We start from the raw sequence: 11,332 nt of genomic DNA, 5'->3' as shown, positions 1-11,332 counted from the left end.
AGCTTAATATTTGCTATCAGTATGCAAACTGACTGCATATTCAGCAGGACTAATAAAAAAGTAATTTTCAATTAATGTGGATAATCCAAGAATTGAATCTGTTAAGGATTAATTGCTCCTTTAATTGAAAATAAATTGAAACACAGATGGATTCCAATGATATGGGGTTTCAGTTGTGTATTTCTTCAGATTGAAAAGGAAGGAAGGTTTTGTGTTTTATCTTACAAAGACCAGTCAGATGTACAACATTACAGGATCCTTTCAAAGATAGCCATGACACAAAGCATGAAGGGGCAATATCTTTTAAATGTGTTTGAAGTTTGCATTTAAAATAGTTACACACAAGTAAAATTAAATGACATAAAATTACATGCTGTAAAAACATGTTTAATGTGAGATAGTAAGAATTATTATCTTTGCAGAGCCAAACAATTGCCTTTTGTTATGATTACTTTTAGTGTTTTTAGAATAGTGAGCGAACACTCCTCAACCATGTACAAGTTTGTTTGTCAGTCACCAAAAATGAAGTTAGTATTAATATAAAGGTTCCTATGGTGAAATCTGACAGCACAAAGTGCTTGATCAGTGTTACGACTCTCTGTTTATCAGGGTCCATTCTCAACATTGTAACTGAAATTTCTTTATCATTCAAAGCTCTCTGACATTGAATGTAATCTCTTACAGTATTCTCTGTTATTTTCTGATCTTTCATTCTCCTTCCCTCAAACCTTCATGAACCTCTTTTTTTTTAATTTTTAAAAAAATTTTCACACTATGAACCATACTAACCAAAATACACACAAACATTTCCCTCTTGAATATACACAGTGTCATTTTCTCCCCTTTCCCCCCCTCTCCCTTCCCTCTCTACTTCAACCCCCCCTCCCCACCCACTCAACGTTCAACCTATATGATACATTCAACCCATTAAACAATTTCATCACACAATGAAAATAAACAAGAAATTTGTGTCTTCTACTTTTACATACTGGGGTCAGTTCATTTAGTCTTCTTCTCCTTCTGTCATTTTAGGCGGTGGAGGTCCGCAGTAGGACTTCTCTGTTGTGTTCCATGCACGGTTCCAAAATTTGTTTGAATACTGTGATGTTATTTTTTAAATTGTATGTTATTTTTTTCCAATGGAATACATTTATTCATTTCTATGTACCATTGCTGTATTCTCAGGCTATCTTCTTATTTCCAGGTTGACATAATACATTTTTTTTGCTACAGCTAAGGGTATCATAATAAATCTTTTTTGTGCACCATCCAAATCAAGTCCAAGTTCTTTACTTCTTATATTACTTAGAAGAAAGATCTTTGGATTTTTTGGTATGTTGCTTTTTGTGATTTTATTTAATACCTGGTTTAGATCTTCCCAAAACTTTTCCACTTTCTCACATGCCCAAATTGCATGTACTTTTGTTCCCGTTTCCTTCTTACAACATGCAAAACAGCAATAATTACAGTAACACCAGCATCATATAGACCAATATCTCTACTTAACACAGATTATAAGATAATAGCTAAACTATTAGCAAACAGATTGGCCGATTGTGTACCAAAAGTAGTAAAACTAGATCAAACTGGATTTATTAAGAAAAGACGAACAACAGACAATATCTGTAAGTTCATTAACTTAATCCATGCAGTACAAGGAAACAAGACACCAACAGTGGCAGTTGCCTTAGATGCAGAGAAAGCCTTTGACAGAGTAGAATGGAATTATTTATTCAAAGTACTACAGAGGTTCAACCTACCTGAGAAATATATTAATTGGATTAAAGCATTATATAAGGGACCATTGGCAAAGGTGACATGGATATATATCAAGCCAATTTAAATTAAGCAGATCAACTAGGCAGGGGATGTCCACTATCTCCCTCACTGTTCGCGTTAGCTATAGAACCACTGGCAGAACTGATAAGAACAGAAAATAAAATAAGAGGGATAAAAATAAAAGAGGTCTATTTGCAGATGATGTCATAGTATACTTAACAGTACCAGAAATATCAATAAAAGAATTACATAAGAAATTGAAGGAATATGGAGAAGTATTGGGGTGCAAGATCAACACAAATAAAAGTGAAGCAATGCCAATGAATAATGCGGATTTCACAAAGTTTAAGAAAGAATCATCATTTAGATGCAAACACAAGCAATTTGATACCTAGGTATACAAATAGATAATTAGGCCATCTATACAAACTAAATTATCAGCCATTAATGAAGAAATTATAAGACAAAACTGAGGACATTGGAAAGACTTACCACTAACACTGTTAGGAAGGGTAAATTGCATTAAAATGAATATCTTCCCAAGGATACAATACCTATTTCAATACCTATTTCAAGGATACAATACCTATTTCTTCTTCTTGAAGCCCTTCTGCTCGTGATACCAGCCATGATCTAGTCCTTAGCTATCAACCCCTTGCTTCTGGTTGACCTTCCACCCACAATGAAACCTCTAGACCAGGGTTTCCCAACCGGGGGTGCAAGATAACATTTCAGTTTTTTTTTGTCATTATTAAGGGTACTGTCCTATATATTCAAGATAAAAATATCAATTTTTTTAAAGTCCAAATTAAAGATGGGGATGTCCTCTATTTTCTCTATTCAATAGAATGAGATTTTCTATGAATTTTAGCACATTTTGATGTGCTGTTTCCTTTTAAATGGCATCACCCTATAACTTTTTTAAAAATTGGAACATTTAAAATGGATGAAAATTTAATTTTTTTGTAGGGTTCATGCAACTTTTAATTTGTTATAATTTTTTTTCCATGTTTCATTTTTGTTTATATATTATTAAAAATTGATTATACAAATTTGTTTTGGTCACCTTCATATTTGTTCTTAAATAAATTATTACTTTAAGGGGTGCAAGAACATATTAAAATTTTTTGGGGGTGCGGGGCATTAAAAAAGTTTGGGAACTACTGCTCTAGACCTATGTTCCTGGCCACTCAACTACCCAGACTCGCAGCCATGCTATAGCTTCCTGTACGAACTATATAGTTGCCCCAGTTCCCAACCATTCCTATGTCTACATCCTTGCTATGGGTAATCTTTAGATATTATACCCAGATATTTATTAGAGTGGGTGGTGATGCACCATCAATTGCCACAAAAGACTGAGGTTGTGAAACCAATAGACTTTTATTAACTGTAGAATGGAGCAGCAGCCAACCTCATCGACTGATCCTGGCCAAATGAATGGGGAGCATAAGGTGTTGTGGGCAGGTTTGATCTCAGGAGGTGCATCCAGCTAGCAGTAGTCAATAACAGCATGACTGTGGTTTACCACATTCATCCCTCCTTTTTAAGAAGAGTCCTGCGAGGTGAAAAAGATGAAGCAAATATATACACATATATGGTTAAGTTTGTCAGGGGGGGGTCTCCTCTGCTGCTACGAATGATGTGGTAATTGTTGGGGTCCAGCTGCACTGCCATGAACAGCGTGTGGGGTCAGTCTGTCATCACTGAATACAGTTGCTGTGGGGGAAGGGAGGAAGGAGTGTGATGCTGGTGCATCGCGGGTAACAACAGTTGCCGGGGGTGGAGTGTGGTCAGCAGCAGGTTTAAGGACTCTCAAGGTAGCAGTGCGGGGAAGAGTCTCTTGGTGGTCAAGAGTAGTTGGAGGAGCTCCAGATGGTGCCAAATCCTGGATCGTGACCTTGTCCTTGTGTCCATCAGGGAAGGCCACGTAGGCGTACTGGGGTTTGTGTGAAGGAGGTAGACCCTCTCGACTAGTGGGTCAACCTTAGATTGCCTAGCGTGCTTCTGCAGAAGAATCAATCCCAGGGAGGTCCGCCAGCTAGGCAGCCAGTCCCTGATGCAGAATTCCTAGGGAAGGGAAGCATGCATTAATGAGTGGTATTATTAGTGGCGTACATTAAAGCTACCGTATAGAGTGGAGTGCGTCTCGGAGGACCTCTTTCCAGTGGGAAACAGGGAGACCCCGTGACATCAGCACCAGGAGGATAGTTTTCCAGACAGTGGCATTCTCCTTTTCCATCTGCCGATTCCCTTTGAGATTGTAATTGCTGGTCTTGCTCATGGCGATGCCCCTGGCCAGCAGCTACTGCCACAGCTCATTGCTCATAAATGAGGTCTCCCGGTCACTGTGAATGAAGCAAAGAGTGTGAAGATATTTCACAGGGCCTTGATGACTGTAGCCGTGGTCATGTCTGGGCATAGAATGGTGAAAGGGAAGCGTCAGTATTTATGAATGATGATGAGAAAGTATACATTCTGATGTGAGGAAGGAAGAAGCCTCTTGAAGTCGATGCTCAGGTGCTTGAAGAGGTGAGTAGCTTTGATCAGGTGTGCCTTGTCCGGGCGGTAGAAGTGTGGTTTGCACTCGGCGCAGATCTGGCAATTTTTATTCATTGTCCTGACTTCCTCAATGGAGTATGGTAGGTTCAGGGCTTTAACGAAATGGAAGAACCTTTTTAACTCTGGGATGGCAGAGGTTGTTGTGGAGAGCCTGCAATCTGTCTATTTGGACACTAGCACAAGAAATGCAGGATAGGGCATCCAAGGACTCATTAAGTTGGCATGCTGGTATAGGATGTTATAATTGTAGGTGGACAGTTCAATTCTCCACCTGAGGATTTTACCATTCTTGATTTTTCGCCTCTGCTTGTTGTTGAACACTAAGGCGACCATCTGCTGGTCTGTGAGGAGGGTGAACTGTTTGCTCCCAAGGTATTGTCTCCAGTGTCGTACCACCTCCACGATGGCCTGTGCCTCCTTTTGAACTGAGGAGTGATGGACTAGGATGGTATGCGATAAGAAGGCAATGGGTCTGTCTGCATGGTTGAGTGTGGCAGCCAGAGTGAAGTCAGACATAGCACTCTCCACTTAGAATGGCGTGGACTCATCTATAGCATGCATCAGCATCTTGGCGATGTCGTCCTTGATACGGCCGAAAGTTATGCGTACCTCTGCTGATGGGGAAAAGAAGTGGCTTTGACCAATGGGTGAGCCTTGTCCGCATAGTTGAGGACACATTGAGCATAGTATGAGAAGAAATCCAAGCATTTCTTCAAGGCTCTGAGCGTGTTGGGGAGGGTCAGCTTCAGTAGAGGGTGCATGCAGTCAGGGTCAGGGCCAATGACACCATTTTCAACCACACAGCCAAGACTTGCTAGTTGGGTTGTCCAGAACACACATTTCTCCCTGTTATAAGCAAGTTTTTGGAGCTTCATGGCTCGGAGGAATTTTTAAAGATTGGGCTCATGGTCCTGCAGGTCGTGGCTGCAGATGGTCACCTTGTAAAGGTATGGAAAAGTGGCTTGCAGTTTATAGTGGTCCACCATGTGGTCCATCTCCCACTGGAAAACATTGTTGATGCTGAATGGCACCTGGAGGAAGTGGTAGAGGCGACCATCTGCCTCGAATGCAGTATGCTGGCAGTCTCTGGGTGGATCTGAAGCTGGTGATAGGCCAACTTTAGGTCAATGGTGAAGAATACCAGATTTAGTTAACCATATCGGATATACAGAGTGGTATGGCTATAAATCTATGACCATTCTGTTCTTTACCCCCTTTCTCATTACAACCACTTGGACCCTCCACATGGTCCATGGTGGCCTTGATGATGCCCTCACCCAACAACAGGTGAATCTCCAACTTAATAAATGCTTTGTCTATGACGCAGTATTGTCTGCTCCTGGTAGCCACAAGTTTGCATTTAGGGATGAGGTTCACGAACAGTGGCAGAGGGGTGACCCTGAGGGTCAAGACACCACAGGTTGTGCGCGGAAGGCCATTTAGGAACTGTTCATTGCAGATAGTGGGGGGAGGGGCAGATGTAACAAGCTTAAGTTGGCACTGAAAGTCCAGCCTCAGCATCAAGGGGCACAGAGCTGCGGCATGATGAAGAGCCCGAAGTGTTTGTGGACTGTACCTTTAACGGTCAAAGTCATTACACTGGACCCATGGATGTCTGTCATATAGAATTTGGATGCGAAGGTGCTCTTATGGTTGTCTAGCCTTACTTCGAGGGATCAGCACTTAGCGGTATCGGGGTGAATGAAGCTTTCTGAACTCCTGCTATCAAATAAGCAGTTCATTACACTCTCATTTACCTGGATGTCCATCATGGATCGGGTGAGTTTTTGTTGTCTGCCTTGGTCCAGAGTGAAGGAGGCCAGTGTAGACTTGCTGTCCGAATACGAGGATGGCCTGAGTTGCTCAGGTGCTTGGTTTCAAGTTGGCCACCTTCACTGTTTTCCCGCTGTGCTACAGGCCTGAGAAGATGGCACTGACTGCACAGTCCAAGCTGGCAGCCACCATGGCTCACACATGGCATTGTTGGTCCACAGAGAAGATGGCGCCGATTGCCCTGTCCACGGTGGCGACTGTCCACACATGGCACTGCTAGGTTTCATGGACAATTTAGACTTTTGTGTAATGTTGTCTTTTCCCACACCCAGAGCATAGCACCTCCTTGGCAAGACAGTGTTTCCTCTTGTCCTGACCGCAAAATTAGCATTTGGATGATCATCCACCACAGAGGCCAAGGTCAGGTTCACTAGAGGAGTGTGATGATGCCCTCAACCAGTCACTCATTGCGCGGGATGATCCCCCCATCCCAAGATGGCAACGCCACCTCCAGTATCTGTTATTTCAACTTCCCCTTGCAGATCAAGTCCCTTCTGCTCCAGGAGTCTCTGCCTTGTGTATCCAGAATGGATGCCAGCCACATAAGTGTCCCGGATGAGGTCTTCTGTGTTCTGGGTGGCCAGCATGGCTTTACAATTGCATGGCTTGCAAAGGACCTGGAAGGCCTGTAGGTCCTCTGTGCTTGACTCACTGGGTTGCTGCCTCCTTGTGGTCAGGAGGTGCATTGTGTAGACCTCATTTACCCTTCTGTGGTACTAGCACTTCAGGGTACTCCTGGCCTCCATATACGATTCTGCATCCTGGATCATTGGGAAGACCGTGTGAGAAGTTTCAGTCTATCCTCGTCTGTGCTAATAATATTCGAGGTCACCATCAGGACGTCATGAAAGCAGCGTAGCTTGAGTTTGAACATGTTCAGAGCGTCAGACAATCAAGGGACTAGGTTGAGTTTATTAGGCTTCAGGTATTGCTCCAACTTTCTTGAAAATTATAGTGAATAAAATTGATGTACCATCAGTTACCCAAAAGAATGAGATTGTGAAACTGATAGGCTTTTATTGACTATAGAATGGAGCAGCAGCAAGCCTCATCAACTGATCCTGTCAGAATGAATGGGGAGCACGCAAGGGTTGTGGGTAGGATTGATCTTAGGAGGTGTGTCCAGCCAGCAGTAGCCAATTATAGCATTACTATGGCTTACCACAGGTGGCTAAGGAGGAAGTGTGGCTACAAACCATGACCATCTACAACATCATATGTTGAAGAGGAGCATGTGAGAACAGAGAATGACAAAAACTGAGGAAACATGAAAACCAGCAGAGGCTAGGGTTTAGTGCATTACACAAAAATGCTGGAGAAACTCAGCAGGCCATGCTTCATCCAGAGAAGACAAAAGGCAGTTTTGACTGCCTTTTGTTTTCTATGGATTTTAACAATATTATCAGTGATAAACTGTTACCTACCATTTCAACATTTTGGGCTTAAAATTCTTGTATACTTGTCACGTATTGGAAAAATTCACGCTGTTTGAAATAGTTTTCCTCAATGTTCCATCTTCCTACAAGGATGCAACTTATTTTCTCCTCCCCCTGCCTATCAACTGTTGATTATTTTACCATTTACAAGAAGGAGAAATGGTAGGTATTTGTTAATTTCATGTTGGGACCTGCGAGAGAAGATCTTTTAAAAGCACAGGGAAAGGTGACTGCTTGTTCATTTCTCATCGGGAGCAGTAAGTGCGGTACTTAAAAGGCAAGAACAATAGACTGTGAGGTATAGAAGGCTTAGTTTGTCGAGTAGGTTTGTATAGGTCAGCACAACATTATGGGCTGAAGGGCCTGTATGACCTGTAATTTTCTATGTCTAGATCATGGAAAATAGAACAATACAGCACAGTACAGGCCATTTGGCACTTGATATGCTGACCCATGTATTCCTTCCTTAAAAAAAGGACTAAAACCTCCCTACTCCGTAATCCTTTATTATGTGTCTAAGAGTCTCTTAAAGGCCCTCAATGTTACAGACTCCACCACCACTCCTGGCAATGCATTCCAGGCACCCATAACTCTCTGTGTTTGTATATTTTTTAAAAAAACAACCACTTACCGCTGATGTCTCCCCTGAACTTCCCTCCCTTCACTTTGTACACATGTCCTCTGGTGTTTGCTATTCCAGCCCTAGGAAACAGGTGCTGGCTGTCCACCCTCTCAAAATCTTGTAGACCTCTATCAAGTCTCTTCTCATCCTTCTATGCTCTAAAGAGAAAAGTCCCAGCTCAGCTAACCTTGCCTCATAAGACTTAATCTATGCAACATCTGGGAAAATGTCCTCTGCGCCCTCTCCACAGCTTCCACTTCCTTCTTTCCATAACTAACCACAATAAATGTGGTCTTATCAGAGATTTGTAGAGTTGCAATGTAACCTCTCTACTCCTGAATTCAATTCCATTATTAATGAATCACAGCACCCTATAGACCTTCTTAGCAATCCTATCAACCTGTGCTGCACCTTTGAGGGATGTATGGATTTGAACCCGAAGGTCCCTCTGTTCATCTACACTCTTAAGTAACTGACCATTAACCCTCTATCAGCCTTCTGGTTTGTCCTTCCAAAATATATCGCTTCACACTTATCTGGATTGAAATCCACCTGCCATTTTTCTTCCCAACTCTGCATCCTGTCTACATTCTCTTGTAACGATCGACAACCTTTAGCTCCATCTACAACTCCTCCAACCTTTGTGTCAAACTTACTGACTCATCCTTCTGCCTTCTCATCCAAGTTATTTATCAAAATCACCAACAGCAGGGGTTCCAGAACAGATCTTTGCAGAACTCCACTAGTCACCGGCCTCCAGACAGAATACTTTCCTTCCATTATTACTCTCTGCTTTCTTCCTACAAGTCAATTTTTTTTATCCACACAACCAAAGATCCCTCCATCATGACTTTCTGGTTGAGTCTCTTGTGGGGGATTAAGCTGAAATGTTAATTATTTTTTTCTCTTTGCAGATGTTATCTGACCTAGCAACTATTTGCAGCAATTTCTGCTTTTATTATCTATTAAACAACACTGGTGGTACCACATTGCTTTTAAATGTTTGGTGTAACTTTCTATTTACTTTTGCCTTGAAAGGAGATAAAGCAATAAAATAAAATCTATAAATTTTACTTGAGAAAGCAAGGGTTTATTTTTAACAAGCGTAGCAGTTAACACAACATTATTACAGCCTGAGCGATGTGGGTTTGAATCTGTCACTGTCTGTAATAGGTTTGCACTTTCTCTTCATGTCTGCGTGGGTTTCCTCTGGGTTCTCGGGTTTCCTCCCACTCTTCAAACCCTGCAGGGATTGTAGATCAATTGCACTGCTTTGTTGTGCTTGTTCTTTCAAGAATGACTTTACATAGATTTAACACTTAACCGACTTTATTTTCCTTGAGCTACTTCAACTGACTTCTAGCAACTATGCTCATGACTCCTGTCATGCGTCATTTCTGGTTTCTGCCCAACCACGGGCATGCTGGGAAATGTAGTTCTTATTTACACACATAATAACACATCTTTCCCCTTCCAAAAAAAAACACCAAAAATACAAACATAATACTATGTCTATGTAACAAAAGTGTCTACATTCTGTGGTCAGTCTCTTTTCACCAGTTGCATCTGATGACTTCTGGCTTCATGGAGTCGTTCATGTTCATTTAGGGCATCAGCAAGATTCATCTGAAGTTCAGAAATCTGTGAAGAGGTTCCTGTTTATCGGCAAGTTCATGAACAGTTGCCAGTAGCTGTTGATTTTGCTGTTGCAGTTCCTCAATATTATGATAGGTCACCAGATGCTGAGAAATCACCTCAGAGGAACTGCTTATGTCAGCAGAACTAACTTCATCTTCAAGTAAAATATGATTTCTTTGTGCATCTTCTAGTTCCATTAAAAGCACCCTATTCTGCTGTGAAAGACCTGACACTTGCATTTTGTTTCTCTGATTCTCCCTGTTGAGTAATGAAGCATCTTTATTTGCCACATTAGTGCATTTTTATAAATGGTAAATTTGTTTCATGGCATCTTCTAATTTATCTGAGAGATTTGCCACAGATTTTACACACGTTCATATTCTTCACGCTGGTGCTTCAGAAGTAGAGCTTTCATCACCTCTTCTTTCACAATTTCATTCAAATATTTATTCATTCTTTTATTTTCCTGTTTTGCTAATAGCAATTGATCTTGGGCGTCAACATTTCCATTGTACAATCTGTGAGCTTCATTCCAGGCTTCACATTCTTGGCCACAGCTGCCAGTTCCTCTTCTGATAGTGTGGTGGCTCCTTTAAGCTTTGTAGTTGAAAGAAGGTGGTTTGCATTTTCCAATTCCTTATCATGAAGAGACTCTTCAAGTTGTTTTCTTAAGAGTTCAGGTTCTACTTCCGGTAACATTTCTGCTCCCTTCATTATTTGCTGTAGATTCCGTTCAGCAAGTTCCAGACGTTCCTGTAACTGTGTGTTTTTGTCTTCTAGCTGGCTTAAGAAGGCATCCTTATTTGCCAACTCATTTTCTGTCATTCATGTCATGTAATGAGGTTGATTCTCTGTACCAATGTAGTTATCCTTTCCATGAGTGTTGTGTGCTTGTCTTTGGTCTGGGAAGCCATTATGAAAACTCATTTCAGCAGGTCGAGCTCTTCACATGCACACAGACCTAATATTGGCTGTACTCTCCTTTCTATAATAGTAGCTGTGACCTTAGATGCTGCTCTTTGTGTTTGAAGGTCACCATACAGCCCCCTTTTACTAGAACATTCTCTCCAGTGTAGCCTGTCACTTTTAATTCCACAGGATAAATCTTGCTCTTTACAGTGAGGGTCTTGTAATTGTTCATAGATAACAGATTCACCTGGGCTCTAGTGCCGAGCTTAAATGGAATTACTATCTCATTCTTGGATCCTTAGATGTGTGTACATCACGAGGCTCAGTGCCCGATAGGATTTTGGAAAATAGTGTTAGATTACTTGCTTGTGTTCTGTGTGAATGTTAGATTTAACTGTACATATTACAGCTACAGCAGGCAGTCACTTCTGGAAGTTTATCAGCACTGCAATGATTCAGGTTTGGATCATTTAAATTTGATCAAATCCCTCCGGCATTGGAACAGACTCCGGACTTGCATTCAATTGATCCTGACCAGAAGGGTTTGGTGTCG

The 11,332-nt window shown here is 41.5% G+C and overlaps 1 pseudogene; it reads right to left on the bottom strand.

Moving 5' to 3' along the window:
- Window positions 1-8,593: 8,593 nt before the first annotated feature.
- LOC138762466 (nucleoprotein TPR-like) lies at window positions 8,594-10,695 on the bottom strand (annotated as a pseudogene).
- Between the last annotated feature and the right edge of the window lie 637 nt (window positions 10,696-11,332).

Source organism: Narcine bancroftii, chromosome 4, assembly GCF_036971445.1.
Source record: "Narcine bancroftii isolate sNarBan1 chromosome 4, sNarBan1.hap1, whole genome shotgun sequence".
NCBI classification, from domain to species: Eukaryota; Metazoa; Chordata; class Chondrichthyes; order Torpediniformes; family Narcinidae; genus Narcine; species Narcine bancroftii.
The sequence above is the reverse complement of the archived record's forward strand: the minus strand, read 5'-3'. Positions and strand labels throughout refer to the sequence as shown.